The 20,990-nt window shown below is 37.6% G+C and overlaps 1 protein-coding gene across 6 annotated transcripts in view; it reads right to left on the bottom strand.

Moving 5' to 3' along the window:
- Nucleotides 1–20,990, bottom strand: part of MIDEAS (mitotic deacetylase associated SANT domain protein) — a 61,543-nt gene that overhangs the window by 27,072 nt on the left and 13,481 nt on the right. The gene's annotated exons all lie outside the window — the stretch shown is intronic.

Genomic DNA, 20,990 nt, shown 5'->3' with positions numbered 1-20,990 from the left:
CTGATTATACTTTGGCCTACCACTTATACATAAGGACATAATTTTCCACTCTCCATCTAAGCATATTGATGTGTTCGACTACAGTATGCTACAGAGAAGAATGTAATTGATTTTAATTATGAGGTTTCAAAGCACCATGGATGTGTCTCAAAACGAAATTTTCAGATAACAGTTATATTAGGAGGGAGTTCCGCATCTTTAAGGAACCTGACAAAAATAACCCATGGTTTGGGTTGCCCTCCTCAGTGCAAGCTATAAGCTCAGCACAAGTCTTGGAGGATTGTTTTTCAATCTCTGTGATTTTCCACTTAGTTTTGCTTAAGAAGATGAAAAAGATACAAAAATCATTACAAAGAAAATATCTACTAAAAGCTGGTTATTATTTTGTCCTTACTGGCATACGCAAACAGCTCCACCAGAACAAAATCACACGGATGAGGAAAGACGGCTACTAAAGAAACAGAGCAGAGTTCTAAAACTTAATAGACGTAAAACTTAAACTATGAAGGGGAAAAAAAAATCTGATCTATTTTTAAAGGAATTGACAACGTTGTTTCTAGCAGCTCTTGAAAAGGAATTACACTGAATACAAATTAGTTTCTCAGTTTAATTTATCCAAGCAGAAGTTTGACTGGTATTTCCAAAATAACTGAAATTTTGCCCAATGCTCACCTTGAGAAAACTAACTGCTATGATTTGCAGCAGACTCTTAGCTATCATCTTGCATTGTAATGACATGCAGTTCTCGGAGAGAACTATCAGAAAGAGACAGCTATATAAACCAGACTTCTGTAAACAAAAATGCAGGAAAGCCCTTCTTTACAAATGGCTTTAAAACACAGTGCAGAATTACACTTTAACAAAATATATATAGAGCACATTCTAAAATTAGTTAATGTTTATAAACATTATTCCAAACATGAAGTTTGGAATATTAATTATAATCCATCATCATGACAAATACAATGATCTAAAATACTTCAAGCAGCCTTGGAAAGCAGAGAGAGCAATTAAGGAATATGAACCACTGCTTCCAGTCTTTGTAAAGTTACACGAATGTCCTATGCTTTCCCACTGGAAACGGGTTAAATGTTCTTCTAATTGTAAGCTCCTAGATAGCTATTTTAAGCTTTTTTTGTTTGGAACTGTCAGGGAAGGCAGTTGCTAGCAACAGAGAGAGCAATACTCACTCCAACGTACAGGAATTACAGAAGGCTCCAAAGTCAGAATGGCAAGAGCCAAAAACCGCTTGCTCTCACACAGCTGACATAGCCACAGTGCATCCTTCACTCTACATGCCTCTCGCCACAAACATACCAGCTGCAGAACTGGATGGATACACCTCAGAGACAGACCAAACCTCTCTGCACTTGTGCCCTGAGTAGAAAACGCATGTGACTGCATTAGGCCTGAACAAGATAGACTGGTACAGGTTCAGTTATTTCCATCTTGATCTCTCCAGCACTCCAACACAAAGCCAGACAGACATCTACGTGGCCCAGTATACAGAGTTTGGGTGCTTCACCAATTCCTTCAGGACTTTTAATGAGAATAATACCCAATACCTTGATATTCATTAAGTATTTTGAGGTCATAAAAGTGATATTATCTTTAACAGTACCTGCTAATATACCAGACAATGATTCTTCCATGAAAAACTTAAGCGTAATTTGTGACATGATGCAACAGCACAGCGATAACCAAAGAGAGAGGAAGCCAAAAATATGAAGACAAAAAGGTCACACAAATATTAACACACAGTTGTTCTTTTGTTATATGCCTCTCTCTGCCTTACTCTGCCCAGAAATAAACTTACCTAAGCTGGAGTAGTGCTGCTCACAGTTTGTCTGCACCCACTTTTGCAGCCAAACAGATGCCAGAACAGACTGAGCTAATCTTTTACAAAACTACTAGTAGCAGAGATAGGACTTCAGATTTCTAAAATAATGTGTTTTAAGAAGTCTTGTCACTGCTGAGTATAAGAGAATCTTCTTATTGCGCTGATCTGTTACACTAAGTTCTTGATCAACTATGCAGCTAAGCAAATGAACATTAGTTAGTAGTAGAGGTAGGAACAATGAAAGCCATGAGTAAATATAACACAGAACTTTAAAGAATGAGGGGCCTGGAAAACACTCTGATTTTGTCTTCCTTAACTGAAGAATCAGAGCATCCTTCAGGCCCCTGGATTCAGAGCTTCCTGCCAGTCACCTGCCCAGACTCTCCTCCATTTACAGTAAGGGATTTCAGTGGAGGAAAGAAGAACAGATGGTTGGCACCAATACTGGATTAAATCCAAAGTAAGCTTCATCCATTCCTATCGTGTACTTCTGACCAAACCTGTGCTGTGAAGCACTTTGACAACCGGACACAAGTGACACCAGCCTCAAACTTATTCAGAGCAAAGTCAGAAACTTCCTGAAAGTAGCAGCTCTACAACCTTAGTTGAAACAAAATGACCTGCCCTGTACTTTATAACCAACATAGAAAAAAAACTGTTCAATAACAGCACAAGAAAAAGTGTCCTTTACCAAGAATCATAGCCAAGCTATTTTAAATTGAGCAAAGAACTCAATTATTAGTAAAAGACAAAATTAAAGTCACAATGATTAAGTTAAATATGAAATAAAAAACAAAAGCTTTTAAGTTTACCCACCTGCACATGGAATTTTGTGAGAGTTAAGCAGATTAAAAGTATAATGTGCATTTACATTTCCTTCTCCATGTATATAGTACACTCTACAAATACATTCTAACTCACTCAATATTATGCTTTACAAACTATATTTGCTGAGGATATGACTGCCAATAAAACCAACAGTTGAGTCCTTTATACTTGTGGAAAAAACAGGCCATAAATTACACACACCATCTTAGTGCAAAAGCAGGTAAGAGTTATAAGCAGTTGTCCATTCCAAAATAAGTATTGCTAAGTATTTAAAATTAATAATATTAAATTTTAGAACAGCAACAAAAGGCTAACTAACTGATTCTTAAAGCATATGGATTCAATCAACCTGATCCTCCTACAACGAAGAAAAAAGAAACTGTGAGATCAATGCTCCTTTATGATCACAATGCATTTGGCTTTTTTTCACCAGCAGGATAATACTCATCTCAAACAGATCACTAGTGCAACTTCCATCCCATAGCTTCTGATGACTTTACTATTTTGAACAGGTCTCCAAACAACAAGAAAGAATGTCCAGCCTTCTGCCAGCAGGCTGGCGTTTGTTACACAGAAACAAACTGTTTGTTTTCCCTGTTGGAAAAGCATTTGGGATCCATGGACCAACTGAGGCAGAAAAACATTCTACCAGATTTTACACTGAATAAAACTTTAGTTTGTGGAAACTATTAAGAGGAACTTACACACAAACAAACTTGCTGTTATTGGACTACTTAATGTTTACATAACACTTTGCAACCACTAAAGCAATAGATTAACACCAATCATGCAACCTCATCCCATACCTAATGCGCAACATTCTGTATGTTTAGTAGGTAAACACAGAGTTGTATCTCAGTGTGACTAGCTTTGGGCTAAAGAGTACAAATGTAGCCAGTAAGACCCCTCCCCAGAGGCATTCAAGGCCAGGCTGGATGGGGCTTTGTGCAACCTGGTCTAGAGGGAGGTGTCCTTCCGTCCTTCCCTATAGCAGGGGGTTGGAACTACATGCTCCTTTGGGTGCCTTCCAACCCAAACCATTCTATGATTTGAAGAGATTATTCTTCTGGAATTCCCTGATTTTCATTCCATCCTCTGTTTAATCCTTCACACAGTGCAACTAAAGACTGCATACACAAGATGTCAAATAAAGTGTCTTCATTTTGAACACATGCATTAAAATCTAGGAAAAAAAGTATAGAATACTACCAATTAATACATCCTCTAGAACTTTCCCCGTCTCCATGTCTATATTAAAGCTATTTTGATATAAAATTACAGTATTTTCTAAAGTACATAAAGGTTCACCCACCCTTATCTGTGGAAAACTCAAACAGCATTTATGGCAGCATCATACCAGAGATCTCTAACCAAGCCCAAGCGCAGATGCAGTGCTCTGCAGTGCCTTTGTGCAGTTCACAAGCTCTGCAGGGGAAGGATACTGCCATTTCTGTGAACCTAATTGGATTGGTGGGATTGTAGCTTTTTTTTTTTTTAATTATTATTATTATTTTTTTTTAATGACAACAGAACCAAGTATACTCCCTCTTATTATTCGTGGCTTCATTTTTTGCACTGTAGTACAGAAATTGGATTACAGTATTTTCTATTTTTGCAGGTGCGTGGCCCCATAATCACAGAATAATAGCATCATATACTCTTTAACACACTTACTCTGGCAACGCCGCAGTAAGGGAAGGAACTGCAATTATTCCCTTTTTATAGAAGAGGACAAAATCAGAGAGGGGCTAAGAAATGGTTTGCCTGAAAAGGTCTAAGACAGAATAGGGACCGCAGCTCAGGATGCCTTTTCATGACCTCTAGTTTCTTATTCAGTTTGAAATCCCATTCTTAGGTTGGCTAGAAGGTAAAGGAAACTTACCTGAAACTTCTGTTTCCATTTCAGTCTGCCCATAAGATATTACAAAACGCCATGCTTAACAGTACATTCAAGAACAGAGCAGTCAATGCAGGTTTATCGTGGATCTGAGAATATTTTTCTGGCTTTTAATAGAGTTGCTACCTATAAGCCATATATGCACAGTGATACACCAGTCTTGGCCATATTAGTGCCTAGGATTCACATGCAGCAATGAAGAAATACTGGGCAGACTATAAAGGTGCAAGCATGACATTAAGAATTATTTTGTCTAGGGATTAGGTAACAATGCTGAATAACCACATCACATCTCTTCCCTGCATGCAGCAAAAAGTTAAAATGAAGAAAGAAGGGAATAAACTGATTTATGCCATGAATAGTTTATCTTTGATACATCTTTTAGTCTATTTTTACTACTATGATCATTACAGGCACAAAAACACATTTTGAACTCAGATAATGAAAAATTGAAGGGGAGCCCTCAAACCCTATAAGGCCACAGTTTTAGTAATTAAATGACACATATAATCCTGTCTTCACAACCTCATTCCCAATAACCACTCCAAGGGAATAGAAGTTTCTTCTTTTCCCAAAGCCACCACATCCGAGACAAGCAGCAGCTTTCAGGCACACAGGAAGCTCACACATATGGATTGCCCCTGCCCAGAGGGCACCCTCGAGGAGGTGAGCACCCACCCCCCTGCATTCTCCAAATGTTTTGGTTAATCCCATCTCCGGGGAAGCTGAGACCACAACTGATGGTGTTTTTTTAGAATGAGCGTGGCTGAGATGGTAGCAGCCTGCCCAGAACTCACAAGAAGCTGAGGGGCTCCAAGGCAAAACAGCAGCCTTCTGGCAAATGGAAGGAAGAAAGCTCAACCAGTGCTTTCATAAGCAGTCAGTTGTGAAATATAATGAAGCGTCATGGAGGAAAAAAAATAGGGGCAACGTTTTAAACAGAACACACAAGAGATGAAAGTATGTCTTGTTTTTCCCCTTTCCATAAAAAGCTAAGTATTTATAGCAGCTGCTCACTAAAATAAAAAGCCTTGAGAGTTATGCATGAGGAATGTTAAGTCGCAGCATTACATAGAAAGAAAGAACAAGTAATAATTTGGACACAAGTGTGATGAAATTCACCTATTACAGTAGATTAAGTTATGTCAACTCTGTTCCTAAATCTCTCACTACTCATATTCTTGGCTTTGTAACTCTTTGTTACGTATCTTGAATAATTAGCATGGAATTTTCCCTTGCAGATGAAACATGCTGTATCAGACTAACCAAAGTCTAACTGTCAGCCAGAAAACTGAATAACAAAAATAAAAAAAAATAAAATAAAAAATCACACTCGTAGCCACCTGCATATTTTAAGATCATCCAGATGACAGAACGACTTCTAAATTTACACCATTTCTGTGTGTAGCAGGCTAAGACCATGCAAACTTACAGCTTTGCTTAAGCCAACAAAGTTTCTACTCTTCAGGTATCTTGAGCTCACCTTCTCCAAGATGTACAACCCCAGAGTTGGCACAAAGCTTCCCGCCTGCACCTGTGCAGAAAATCCCCCTCACTGTGAAGCAGCTTCAGAAGTCCAGGGTTTCTGGCTTTTTTCAAAGCTGAAGAATTTACTACTTCCAATTTTAAACAGAGACCAAGTACAGTGCTTTGTTTCCACTCTTACTGTATCACAGAGGAAGCTAGTAGGAGGGAGAGGTGAGAAGATGATGAAGAGGAAGAATAAAACACCTCTTTTCTGAAGCCATAAACATATTAGTTCCTGCAGATGCACTGCTTCTTGCACTTACATTCCCAGCACATTCTGTCCATTTTCTGGAAGATGCTATCCAGTTAAATATTCCTACCTAGTTCCATAAAGATATCATGGTATGACAAATGTTTCAAAAGACATGAATCATCCAATTAAGCACTATTGCAAGAACTATTTACTGTGATTTTTAATTAAATTCTCAAATGAGAGGAATTTAAACTTTATTTATTTAATTCTATCTTACCTAAATGCAATACAACAAATTTGGACAGCTACAATCCCTAAAAAAAAAATAATAATAATAATATTATTCAGCACTGTAATTATGCTCCTCATCTAACTTTTAGAGAAATAAAGAGTTTTCCCATACCTTCCACTTCTGTTAATACATATACTTTATTTTTACATGTAATACTTGCACTTTGAAGAGGAGCAAACATTTATTTTCTCGTTATGGAAAGAATACTGTGTGCCAAATTTCTCCACTGCCATTGTAGGAACTGCTTATAGCTTCAAAGATTTATTATGAATTCTTGAAAATCTACTTTAATTTTTCATACACATACCTCCCCATAACATTCATTAGACATTGGATTTAGATATGTGGGTTTTTAACAGCAGCAGCAGGGAGAAAAAAAAAAAAGCACAAAACATTTGTCAGTTGCTCAACTTCCAGTATCACTTCACTAGCATCCTAGTTCTAAAGTAAGCAAATCTTCAAGCCTAATGTTAAAAAAGGAAATTGGTTACCACATTCCAGCTTTTGAAGCTTTTTATACCTTAAGCAAGTAAAGTAACACTTCTGGTGGATGTTGAATAAATAGTTTAAAATAAAATCCATAGCAATAAAGATATTTTGCTTGCCCAGCTGCAGTAGTAAAACTTCCATCAGCAGAATACAAAAGCATTCTTTTCCTGTTCATTGCAAATAAGTAACTCTTTCATAATAATACTCACCCACCCTTTTTCTTACTATTTAGTATATTTAGAATAAGAATATTTATTTAAAATATTCATTAATGGAAAAAAAAAAAAAAAAAACTTGCCTAGGAATAATTTCCACAATCATTCTGGGGAGGAGTGAGAGGAGATGTATATTTGTAAATAATACTAACACCCTCCCTTCCTACTCCAAACAACAAACCCAGACAAATTGTATACACCCTCAGAAATGATTAACTATCCAATTCCAGAATTTTGGCTTCAATTCCCTGAAGTAGTTTTGTGTGTTAAATCGACATAGTGTACGAATAATCACTGGAGACCAACTTGCTAAGGGCTGTGGAAGGCTGACCTGTGGAGTGCAGAGAGCTCGTGCCAGAGATCTGGCACAGTCTCTTCTGTTGCACAGATCTCAGTGAGCGTGCACAGCAAAAGCAGCGCTATGTCCTTTTGAGGCCCTGTGGAAAAAGCTCCATGATTAAAAGCAAACACTGATTACCACTTCCTTTCCATGCAATACCATAAAGCCTTCAAAAAAAATAAAAAAATATAAAAATAAAAAAATAAAAAAATAAAAAAATAAAAAAATAAAAAACCACCAAAGAATGGAAGGCATAAAATTGCATATATATGCGTCAACTCAGTCATGTTAGTCTTTAAGGCATGCAACTCCATCACATGGCCTCTTCTGGACACTGGTACCATTTCTACCAGGAGATACAACTCATTTATTGTAAAGATCAGAAGGGTATTGTTTTAATTCACGTTTGCTTCCAGTTTGACATTATTTTTTCAAAATAGAATCCCACTAGCAGTGAGAATTCCCTTTTCACTTAAGTGTCTTACTATTTGAAATAATTAAGAATATTTATTTAAAGTATTCATTAATGGAGGAAAAAAAAAAAAAAAAAAAAAAAAACAACAAACTAGCATTATCTTATACCAGATCCACTACCACAAAATTGTAATTCCTTTCCAAAAAATCCAGTCTGCAACAATGGCTCAGATAAGCACAGCCTGTTGTAATTTTAGCTTTGTACTTTCTCTATTTAATGCCAAATATGTTAGGAAGTATATCTGTAATGACTAAATCTCTTCCAAATCTTCATCTTCTGAAAGATCTTATTTTTATATTCAAAATTACTCCAGTATTTTGGGGGTGATAAAATGTTCTTTCCCTATGCACATCCTGACAGATAAGGGCTATTCTCCCCTGCGTTCTCTGAGATGCTAACATCTTGCTTTGTTTGCACTTCTGGTACATATACCTCTGCTCCAGATTCACTCACACTGCTGTAAAATAATTGTTCCCGTACATTTCTGTGCATCTGTGGATTGATTAATTGTAATGCACAGTCCTCCCTTACTTCATGGCTTGTCTCTCTCTAGATCCTTCAGTCTTTCAGACTCCCTAAGATATCTATCCTATTATCTATTAGGCATCTTACGGAGTAGTGTTCTCAAATTGCTGATGCAAAACACTAGGGTAAGATTGAACTTTCATTTATAGCTCTCCACAGACAAGTTTCTTCCCTTGTTGAGGCAAACGCTGGCCTCAGTATGATTACAACCCATCTGTGCACATATCTGGTAGAAAAGTTATTTCCTTGTACAGCGGGTTATATTTATTTAGCTGTAGTACAGCTGCTCCAAAGCCACTTGGAGTCTAAAAGCATGCTTTTTCGATGTTGTGTTTCCCCATGAAATGCATCAGCTGCTGAACAAGAACCCAAGCCCTAGCCTAAAGAAACAGTATCCCTGAAAGGAGTTGTGTTCACCCCGCAGCTGAACCCACCAGCCCCAGGGGTCAGGAAGCACAGGCTGCCCTCAGAACCAGGCACCTGGCAGTTCCCCAGCCCTCGCAGGCTGCTGGCGTGCCACGACCTGCGGCTGCTGTGACTTGCATGGCCCTTTCCACCCATTTAGGGGCCCCCAGCTGCCCCTGCCAGACACTAAACACCCTGCAAAGACAAGCGAGGCGACAGACGCAAATCAGCAGCAAGAGCACGGAGTCCTGCGTCTAGAGGCATCCTGGGATACCATCATTTCATTTTGGTTTTAATTATGACTACTTGTTTTGCATTTCCATGACTAATGAATTGTTTTTTCAACTTCTGCATCAGAAAGGAAGTAAGCTTGCTAGAACAATAAATTAGACAGAAGAGCCTCATTACAACACACAGTTCAGACTTTGCAGAAACTGAATGATTTTGTTTTGTTCCTCACAGATTAACTACTCACACACTACTACTCACAACCTTCAAGAAAAAACAACAATAAAAAGTATCTCTCTACTGCTTCAGTCCTCAACTTCCAAGGCATGCAACATTTTTAAAGAAATTGAGACCTTAACATAATCGCAGCCTGATCAAAAGTGCTCTCCCTAACACTATCAGGACATTGCTATGGTTTTCTCCTTTTGTCTGGCAAGAAAGCAAGAATGCTACTTGCAAAGCACTTTCTATTTAAAGTCACAACAATAAGGATCTGTGATCATTAACTAGCTTTAGTTTACTTTGGGTATATATTTTACCTACACTGAACATATACACCCATACATTTATTTCATGACTACATATAATACAGGTAAGAACCAGTTTAAATTGAAGTAATTCTTCATAAACAGTTTACGTACATGTATTTTTTCTCATGATGATGTATTGTCCCCCTAAATAAACAGGCACTACACAAGCAATCCGATCAAGTTATGCAGGCTTCAGCTTATTCACAGAATCTTTGCAGTAAATAGCAATTGTAGCATTCATTTACATTTGGGAATGAAGCTCACCTAAGAGAACCATCCAGGTCTTCATAGATTTTCTCACTTCCAGAAATTTAAGCTATCAAAAAAGCTATTAAGCAACATGAAAGTGCAACTACATACATACTTATACATATATATATATAGACAGACACACACAATATATATAAATGTACATATGTTTAACTAACAAGCTATTTGTAATAATTCAAATTTTCATGTAAAGTGATCTGCAAGGGGGAAAAACATAGATCAAAATATTTTTCAGCATAATTTTAAAAATTATTTTTAAAAGTAAGTGTGACAAAGAAAGCTTTTATTCCTAAATCTAGGAACAACTGAAGTGCTGTGCAAATGACTAAGTTATAGGTTTATTAAAATTAAATTTAAAAATAGCACTGAGGATATGGAGAAGAAAAATTAACTCAAATATAACAAACACTTTAGAAAAAAAAAAAAAAAAAACTCATACCAAAACAATATCATCACTGCCTTTAATTAAGATGTGAGAGTGAAGACATTTTTTCCAGCAACTCTATTTAACAATAGTAAAGAACTGTTGCTGAACAGATAAGCTGACAGCTGACATCATTCTGTACATTGTGCTGAACTTTTCAGATCTTTCTTATTAAAAGAAATTGTTCGTATAATTGCTTTAAAGCAAAATAGACTACAGAAGTCCACAGAGCAGGCCAACTATTAACTTTTGCTTTATTTCTTCAGCAGCTGCCATTTCTAAAAATTTTCTGCAGTGGTTCTTCCCCATCAAAGTGATTGCTAAGTCATCTGCTCTCAAAATTCAGCATTTGCAAGAAAATCTAAAATGCTGCTGTGAGACCACAGAGAGTTGTATGAGCAAAGGGAGATGGAGTGATTAAGAGTAACGAAAAGTTAAAGCTGCATTCATTAAGACACCTGCAAGTAACGCTATCTGCAATGCACTTTCAAGTAACTTACTTCAAATAATAAAGAAATTTTCATTTAGACTGATGGCACAGTTGAGAATGTCTGACAGCATAAGAGCACAGAATACTAAAGGCCAGAAGAAATCCAATTTTTGTCCAAAATAAACTCCATGTGGCCTTGTATCAGTCCTCCATGCAAGGACTGCAGCAGTAGCACAGCTAGGAGGAACACACCACAAGGAAGCTTTCTTGTTCGTTGTCTTTCTTATGTTTTATGCTAAGAGGTAATAGCTCTGTGCAAGTCAGTCATGGGATGAGAACTTATAATAGGAAGGGCAACGTTTCTGCAACACTTCACAGTTGTTACTGTCAGTTTTTGATCCTGTCTGCAGTGGTCTGTATAGCCGCTGTGAAAATGCTGTACCAATGTCATACAAAATACAACCCTGCTTTTCTGCATAACAAGTACTTCTCTTATTGTTTGCAATCCAATAACGCCTGTGTGCAAGATAGCTCTGTCTTTTCCACTTCACAGTAGTTTGTACCCGGGACCAATTTCAAACTACAGCTACTCCCTAAGAAGGATTTAACAGTAGTAAGGGGTTACAAAATAGCAGTCTACCACCTAAACTCCTAAAAGGGGAGGTTTTTTCCTCCTCTTTTTCAAACAGGATAGCCTACCAGTCTTCAAATATGCTTCAAATATGATGTTGTGCGTTACACAGTTTCTTGTTTGCAGAGTGGCATCACATTTCCATGAAAATTTATCAACACCACACAAAAATACCCAGTGGGAAAGCAAAGAGTTAAATTCTCCGTTAAAGTTGCCACAGAGATGTAGTAGCAAGGAACTTGATAAAATATTCACCAAGTTTCCTGCAGTCAAAGTCACTTCTCCCCTTCACACAGGGTCACTATATCCTGCCAATTCATCAGCTCCCAAAAATAAACTAGTTGGGTAACTGAAGATGGCAATAGGTTTTCACATTTCCTCCATGCCTCTAAACTGTACGGTGCAGGCGACTATTTGAAAACAGTCAGGCATTCCACACTTCAACTAGAGCAATTTTCCAAAGCAAATTCTGTCACTTACTGTAACTCAGTTATAGCTGTCACTAAACACAGAATACCATTCCACCTCCAAACGGTGCTTTTCTCTCATAAATCAAGTCACGTAGAAAAAACAGCTTTCTTAAGAATACTTTTTAAACACACAGCAAAACTGAGTTCTGTTGATTGCCGCAATGAAAACCCAACACAGCAGCTGATAGGTTTAAAATAATCTTTGAAAAACATCCCAGAACAAAGCACCAAAAGACAAAGTTGATCAACCTCTTCCGTTTCTTTAGCATTTTTGATGACACTGCCAAAGTTACACAACTGAGAAACAAGAAAAAACCTCAGCATAGGAGCCACACAAATCACCTAAGTGCACAGAACCATGGACGTAACAGCTCTGTTTGCTGACAGCCTGATTTAAAGCTGTGTGAGTAATCTGGCTAGGGAAACTCTACTCAGTCTGCTCCATACAGAAATTGGTGCCTCACTTTCAGAGAGGAATCCAGAAGTATCAGTTCTACATTGCAGATTTCTGTAACACGTGTAAAGGGACTAAGAGTCTTTCAGGGAACAGAAAACCAGCCTTTTAACCAGGGTGTACTGAGAAAGTTCAGTCAAGAGGGCCCATGTGCAAACACTCACGTGAATGAAAACAAGCTGCTATACTATCTAAGGCTAGGTGCCACTGTCTGCTGGCAGCACACAGCACAGACTCTTGGATTTAAAAGAGAGTGCCTATAGCCTTTGCTGAGCAACACAACCTCTTCTCAAACAGGGGGCTTCAGGGGGTGTGACTCCCTGCACAAAAGTAGCTGACAACATGAACAGCCATAGCAGCTGTGAATTCAGATTCCTACATCATGCTTTTCCTTCAAAAGAACCCCAGCAATTAGCTCCTCTGGGTGCAGCAGAGCTTCTATCCCTACTGGTGATGTTATGCCGTTATTTGCAAGGTCGGAGCATGGCTCTGTAGCCCCTTTGTTAGCATATAAAGAGGACAATTACGTGCCTTGAAAGAAGGATGATAACAAGACACAAATAACGTAAACTACTGTCAGCAGTGAGAGAGCAGCAAGAAAGGGAGAAAGCTAGGAGCAGTTTAAATGCATGTTCTATAATATCAGACATGTCCTCACTGCACACAGCTTTGCTTTTTGCTTGTTTGTTGTTTTTCCGGGTTTTTTTTTTTTTTTTGTGGGTTTTTGTGTTTTGTTTTCTTTTTTCCTTCTCTTTCAACTCTGTCTTTGCTCATATTTGCCTAACAGCTTGTAAATGTGTAGACTCATGTATTAGAAACAGCAAATTCTATGACTGGAAGACCTAATGGCACTCTAGGTCAGGACAAAGAGCATGCTCGTCTAGGTTCCAAGTACATGTTCCTCACTGCTGACTGTTTCAGTTTCAGTATAGGCTCCTTGGTGCATCTACAGACAGATAAAAGTCTCAATGGAATGACGAATGCAAACACTTCCCCCTCCCTCCAGCCACCTGTTGTTAATACTATTTAAACTAGGAGATAAAGCACTAAAAGCACTTCGGGCTGATAAGAGACCAAGATTTTAGTCAAGATTTTTAAAGGCTAAATAATAGCCATATTATAATATAATATAGCCATAATTAATAATATAGCCATATTAATAATAGCCAAGAAGTATGGCTTCTACCAAGAGTATGGCTGTTGTTTCTTAACATTTTAACCCAATTAATACATTAGAAAGCACTCTCTAACCTCAATTTCCAGGCTCTGTTCCTGCAAATAGGCCTCCATAAGAAGTACTTGTGCAGAGTCACAGATTGCAACCTTCACCAGCAGCTCAGATCCTCAAATTTGCTTTCAATAAAAGGGTTATCTATAGCTCACCTAAAAGTCTAAGTGTAGTCCACACCTTTGTTACATATTACTCAAATTAAAACTCCACAAAGCTGCAGTAAAACCATATTGGCACAGAACCTGAAAGAAAAATAGCATAACTGTGAATTTATCTATGTCACAAAGCCTGAGAATTAGGAGCACTCATCTTAATTAGCTGTCACGATGTAAAGAACAGGAGAAGCAGCCTATCTTAGAAAGATGTGAATTATTCTTGCAAACATTCATCAGCAGATTTCTGCTCAAATTTTCAGCAGGAGACTAGAGAAAACCTGAACATTTTGTTCCTTAGCAAATCATTTTTCTGCATTAGACAACAAAGAGCTGCTGAAAACATCTATGGCGTCTCTGCCTTTTGGCCAACTCACGTGTGAACTGGTTTGAATACTGGAGTTTTCTTGTTTGCTCTTACACATCATCCAACCCAGTGACAGTCAGCACAAAAGCAGCACCTTGCCAACACAGGTGTTTTATTACCAACTCCAAATATCAGACAAGCTGTCTGTCTCTTTAAGCAACTATTCCCATCTATGTGGCCAAGGAACTGTTGATGTTGGCAAGTATTTGGGCCACTGCCTTCGCTCTCATACTTAGCTAATGACATCTCTGACAGAGATGCCTTGTGGAGATATCCACAGACGTGTTAAAAATCATCAGTACAGCCCGCAGGCCAATGAAAGGTCTCTGAACCATGCTCTTTTCTCTTTTTGGAGGATACTTTGTTCCTTCCTTCATGACAAGCATGCCTGAGTTTTTTCATTTGTTTGCTTCCTATGCTGCACAATTTCATACATGTATGCTTACATCACTCTTAGGCAAACAAACAAAAAAGCATGCATCCTTGAATACACATGCAAGCAGGCAGGCTAGCCTGTCTTAAAATGCCAGGACAGGCTACCTGAATAAGGAAAATAAATCTTTCAACGTGCAACTTATTTTCAGTAGCAGCCATTACTTAAGTGTTCATACAGCTGTAGAAGAAAACTTTACTGCACAAGGATTCAAATCTACATTTTATTTATTTTCTGAACAAAGCTCTCTATAACTTAATTTCCTGTTTGTAATGGTAAGCTAGCTATGTTAATTTATGCAAATGGAATACTTAAAATCTTATTCAGATAAGATTTGTTCATTTTTTAAAGGAAAAAATTATGAAGCACTGACTTCAATTAAGTTGATTGTGAGGCAGCCCATTATTCACTTAAATGTACAATCTAAGAGCAAGTATCATGTGTTCCAATCTTCCTAGGTTCTTATTACCTTAATATGTCAAACGTTCACTCTTTTTGCAACACAAATTCAGATTTAAAATGAATCGCTCATAAAGAGCTCCATATTCTTCAGCAGTAAAAGAGTATTTTACTACAGAACAACATTTTCTAAAGAAAAAAAAACTGCAGCAATAGCCAAAAAGGCAGCTAGTGTCAAAGCTGAAATATTTCACCAAAGAATGATTAGCGCTAAAGCAAAAAAGATAGAGTCAAAACAGCTCTCATGCTTTAGTAGGAAAGAAGTTTCAAGATGTGTTTTGTATACCCACATATGTTTTAAAAAATCATAGCCATAAGGATCACTTAAATACTGAAACTGAATTAGAAAAATGAAGCCCATAAGCAAATGAAACACTTTGCACTTCTTACTGCAATAACACCATTTACATGCAAAAAATTTTCCAAATGCCCAAGGAGGACAATTAAAACTCTGATAGTAAGAAGAATGCAGTAATGCATTTTGATTCCTGGCTTCCATTCACAGCATATTCATATATTCCTCCCCCAGCATCTCAACATCCATTAAAACATATTGAACAAATTTTGATGGAGAAAGCCTACGTGATTTATCCATGTATGTACTTGAAATACATATATTTTTAAAAATTGGGGAAAAAAAAAATCAATAGCTTTCCAATAAACAAATATTCCAAATAAATGAATAATTTTAATTCAATGTAATGAAGATTATGTTACGAACATTCCTAACATTTAGCATGTCACCTGCAGGATAACATCCAGCGCTTGACAAAAAGAAGTTCAACAATAATAGCTCAACCTGGAATTTTCTAAGCCATGAAATGAAACTAAACTATAAGGACAGTCAGTTTTCAGTGCCAGTTTCACATACATATAAACATCTTTGGCATTTTAAATTGTCATCATAGCAATCAGAATGCCTTAGGGCTGTGGCTCTCTTTCTTCTCACCAGGTTTTTGGTAGTGCTAGGATTTTGTTCTGGAATGAAAACCAATTGAAAAATAGAAAAATGCTTCATAAATTCTTCTCCACCTAAGCATAGTAATTTCCCACAAACATAGCAAATTTTGCTTTCAGGAAGTGCTTGAAAGAATGAAGAATACATTACCTAGGAAAAAATAAAGCCTGAAAATAAGACATTCTTAATTGAAAACAAACAAACAACAACAAAAAACCCTCAAGTAAAATCTTAAGGATATTTTTAACATATGGCTCTTTGTTTTACTTTTCAGTATCTGAAGTTATCTATTCAGGATCAAGAACCAAAAAGGTTAAGGATACTATGAAACTGCAAGGACATTTGATTCACATTATTATAAAAACTCTAAATAATATAATTTATGACAGAATGCTAAGAGGTAGATGTAGCAGTCCAAAAGGATATGCTCAAGGAATCCTAAGTACGCATAGAAATAACAGACTGAGATTGCACACCTAAGCACATACAAGTATATAGAGCTTGAAATCACACAACATCACAATTCTATAACAAAGCAATTTGGAGATTATTTAGAATTCAGAAACTATCACAGTGCACACCAGTGACAAGACGACAAGCATTCAGGCAGGTCTAGTCCCACGCAGCACAGCTTCAGAGAACAGATTCCAGTTTACCCACAATGAAGTGATGCAGCTGACCTGGTAGCTGGGAATTAACCATACAACTCTGCACCACATCCAAACTGCAAAGCCAAACCAGTATTTTAAGTCTTTTCAGTTAAATGCTCTCGATAAAAAGACAAGAACAATCCTTGCAGTCAAAACTAATGCCTGTCTTGGTCACTATAGCAGTAACAATACCAAACACAATTAAACAATAAATTAAGATTAACAAGAAAGATAGTCAAGCTTGAAAGAACAGCTTTTCTTCACAAACTGTTCTCTCCAACACCACAGAGAAAAGAAATATCTGTTCTCAGGAAAACTGAATTATAAGATGATGAGAGATTTAAGAGTGTATATCAACAGTTTGTGTGCATACGTGAATACACAAACAAATAATTTATCTTCCCAAAACAAATATGACAAAGAGGATATAGTTTTATATATATATTATCTATCTATCTATATATATATTATGCAACTATAGCCTCTCCTAATAATGCAGGGGAAGGCCAAGGAATTGAGAACCAATTTTCATGTGCGAAGATAATATATAGCAAAGAAGTAAGGTCTGAATACTGACTTGATTCCAATTGCTTTCTCTTTGCATGTTAATGCTGAACATGTAACCAATCAGTAAGATAAAGTGAGAAAATGTATCAGAACTGTTTCTCAGTTCACTGCTTCATTAATGGCATTTCACTTGTTTCAATCTTCAGCAATACTTAAATCAAACAGTATAGAAAATTACAGTTTCTCAAATGCTAAAGACTACAAGGAAAAGTGTTATTCCATGTTTTGCTGCAGACCTTTCAAGATGCTGTTAAATAAATAAATAAAAATAACCACTTTCCTACCCCCTTCAAATTTTGCTTTTTCCCAGTTTTTAACTTCTTGATTAATAGCAGCTATCAATGCAACAAGATGCATTCATGTAATTTGTGCTTAAAATGAACAACCATTTTTTAAAGATGTAAATTTCAAGGAATATCTATCTGTACATGTTCCATATCATAATATAGTGGATCATATTAATTTGGGCCTGGAAATGAAGTGGTTGTAAGTTGCACCAAACTTGATAAAAAGCATCAATTCAGAAAAGCAAATAATTAAATTGCAACATTTATTCCTGCATCCCCATTTGCTCATTTATACTTGAATGTTGGCTCCAGGCCAAAAGAACGAACTTGCATTTTTTTTCAGTGAGAAGTACATAGCTTTTTCTCGTAATGGTTTGTGTATTTTTCAGCTGCCTGAGCTGATCAGCAGGGCTAGTTGGAGATCATTTGAAACAGAAGTTATGCAAAATGTTGCAGAGCACCTATTGAGCGGCCTCGCGCTGGAAACACATGTCATTTGTGCACTGGGAGCTGCTGTAGCTGCCAAGGATCTTTCACACAGCATGCAAGCTGCTGGCATGCAATGCAAAGACTTAAATTATTGCTTGAGCAATCACCTCTTTCATGGGTCTACACATCACACAACATGGGTTTGTTGGTCTGAACGCTGAAATCGCACCAGAGAGAACACATGATTCAAGCACGAACAACTCCCCTCTGACAGATAGCTCTGTGCCACTCTATTCCAATTATTAGGGGAGGTGCTAAGGATGATATTTCCTTGAATTAGCAGCACGTCCTTCTCATTTACAAATTGCTCAATGACAAGTCTTCCATTTGGAAGCTGACTCATTAGCCTCGGCTTGCCCGTGCCAGAATTTGCCAGCTTTCTGGACATGTCTTACAAAACTTGAATGCTTGCCTTCTGCCCCCACCAACGTTTTGTATGATGAACACTGAGTAGTTTCTCTCTCCTTTTATGTCACTTGGCAAACAACTAACTGCACTGGAAACAATATGCACACTTACAGCACTTGGTTTTAGCATAAGCTGTAATTTAATGTAACCAATACTAAGACGTCACACAATGCCTTATTTTTTTCTTCCCTCAACAAAAAACAGTAATGTCTTATCCCTAATATGAGTCCTCTCAATGTCCTAAATCCATGATTTGATCAGTAGGTTACTAGAGCAGCTGCTAAATATTTATCTAATTTTAAAAGAATACCAGACAAGTTTCCTGAGAAGAAATTCCCCAAGAATTGCTGAAATACATAGTACCCCCTCTTACCTTTGGAGACAGGAGCACAGGCTAGACAGATCGCCATTCTGATTCACAGTAGCCATTTGCCTCCCTGCATTCTGAGCCCCTTCCCTTTCACCACACCCGCTACTCCCACCCCCAAGACGGCTGCTTCCAATGAGTGGTAGAGGACCCCTGCTGAGGCGCCTTGAAGGACTGCCTGGTAGCTTGACAGAATAACATTATAGGCTCGAAAGTATCTGCAGTTCTGCTGCTACCACATATGGGTGACAACAAGAATGAAAATGCAGAAGCATAAATTCACCTCTGGAATGAGCATGTAGGCTCTTGGAAGGCTCTTACTGTGCTGCAGACCTCATCATTTCACATCTCCACTATTCTCATGCACCTTGGTGGGGTAAAGGCTAGCATGGCTAAGCTTCTTTTTGCAAATAGGCAATAAACATATGTCTATGACTAATTCCCCAGAGTACCACAGAACAACTCACAGATGTAAAAGTTATCTCCTCATTTGTATACAAGGCCAATGAATCCTGGCCGGAAATATTTTCTCAAACCACTTAACTGTGGAAAGCAAAAGCTAACATAAGGAATGACTGAATTGCACCACTACCACAAATAATTTAAGGAATACTTATGCACAATTTTGGGTTTTCCCCAGAAGCCATTGATATTAGAACACCGGGGATTACATATATATAAAGCCAGTCAGGACATGAAGAACAAAACAAAGAAAAATCTACAAACAGAACGCCATAGTAATGGAAAGGTTAAAAAATATTTGTTATTTGCTTGCTGTGTATTAAAATAAAACATCCCGTTAAAGTTACAGAAAAATCACTATGAAACTAAATTTGTCAAGTGATCAGTCCAGTGTTGTGGTTAATTAGCCACATGCTAGAGAGAAGAAAAAAACCAGCAAAGCAAAACAAACAGCTTCAGCACATCATTATATTCTTCATTAGCAAACTTAAATATATTTTACACAAAGCATTTAGTTGGCAGTCTGAGGAAAATAACAACAGTAAGACAATCTGTGTGTTTAACTGAAATAGCATGTTCTAATGGAACACCAAGGAATTTTAAAGCAACTTTACCTTTTTTTATAGCACTTTCTATCGTAGTGCTCAAAACAAGCCTTCCCAATATTCATTACCTCCTCAGCAATGACTGTTAGAGACAACATTTTCAGAAAATCTTCAGAAATCTAATCCTGGAGAGGCAAATTTCTGAATACCAGATCTGAAATCTTTTGGATCAGATGTTACACAATTCCAAAACAAAATTAAACTGATGGAAATTACAGGTAAGCATTACCTCTGAAAAACCAATCTTAGGTACTCTTATTTGTATCCACAATGACTTTGCCCATCATTTTGACGATCTTTCAAAGCCTCGGTCAAAACCTTGCTTCTGCAGAGTTTGTGGTACAATCCCAACATCTTGTCCTACCTATCAGCTTTCAGTGCTAGCAGGATCACTAAGCAATATGCAACTCTTCTTTAAAAACCGCTTAAGTTGAAACAGCATGTTCAGAACTTATGTTCAGTCTAGCTTTGCTTTCAACCTCGTGATTTTTTGTGGTCTGACACAGAAACTCTCCTCAATGCTCTTCTCTCCATTTCCACACAAGACAGCTGAACTCAGCACAGAGGTTTTGTTTTTTTTCCCCCCCCACACCAGCAAACAAGAAAAAAGATGACATCAGGAATTACACAAAACCTGCAGGACTACTGGCAAACCTGACTGATTTTCACTTTCTGCATAATCACTTCAGAAAAGCGAACCCACAGATTCAACCAGCTTGCTGTGTCCCCTGAGACTGCAGGCACTACAGGTGGCAATTCTGCTGAGTGTTTCAGAGCTGCGACTTCTACGATCGGCCTCACTCCACTTCTCCTTTTTCCCCCTTCTAATTCTTCAGCGAAGTCTAAGAGGAACATGGCAGTTCAATACAATATAAATTCTCATTTTAGCATTTGCAATGCAAATCTACGTTTTGTTCAGTACAGAAATCTGGCACAATGGCCTATGCATACGTATTCGTTCCAACAATTCTGTCCTATGCAATCACTCTGTAATTACACACAGTCATAAAGCTGCTGCTGTTGCTGCCTGGAACTGCAGTCTCGCCCTCCAAACAACCTAATGCCAATCTCTGCATTAGGACATTTCGTTTC

This window comes from Phasianus colchicus, chromosome 5, assembly GCF_987193195.1.
Source record: "Phasianus colchicus chromosome 5, bPhaCol1.hap1.1, whole genome shotgun sequence".
Taxonomy (NCBI): domain Eukaryota; kingdom Metazoa; phylum Chordata; class Aves; order Galliformes; family Phasianidae; genus Phasianus; species Phasianus colchicus.
The sequence above is the reverse complement of the archived record's forward strand: the minus strand, read 5'-3'. Positions and strand labels throughout refer to the sequence as shown.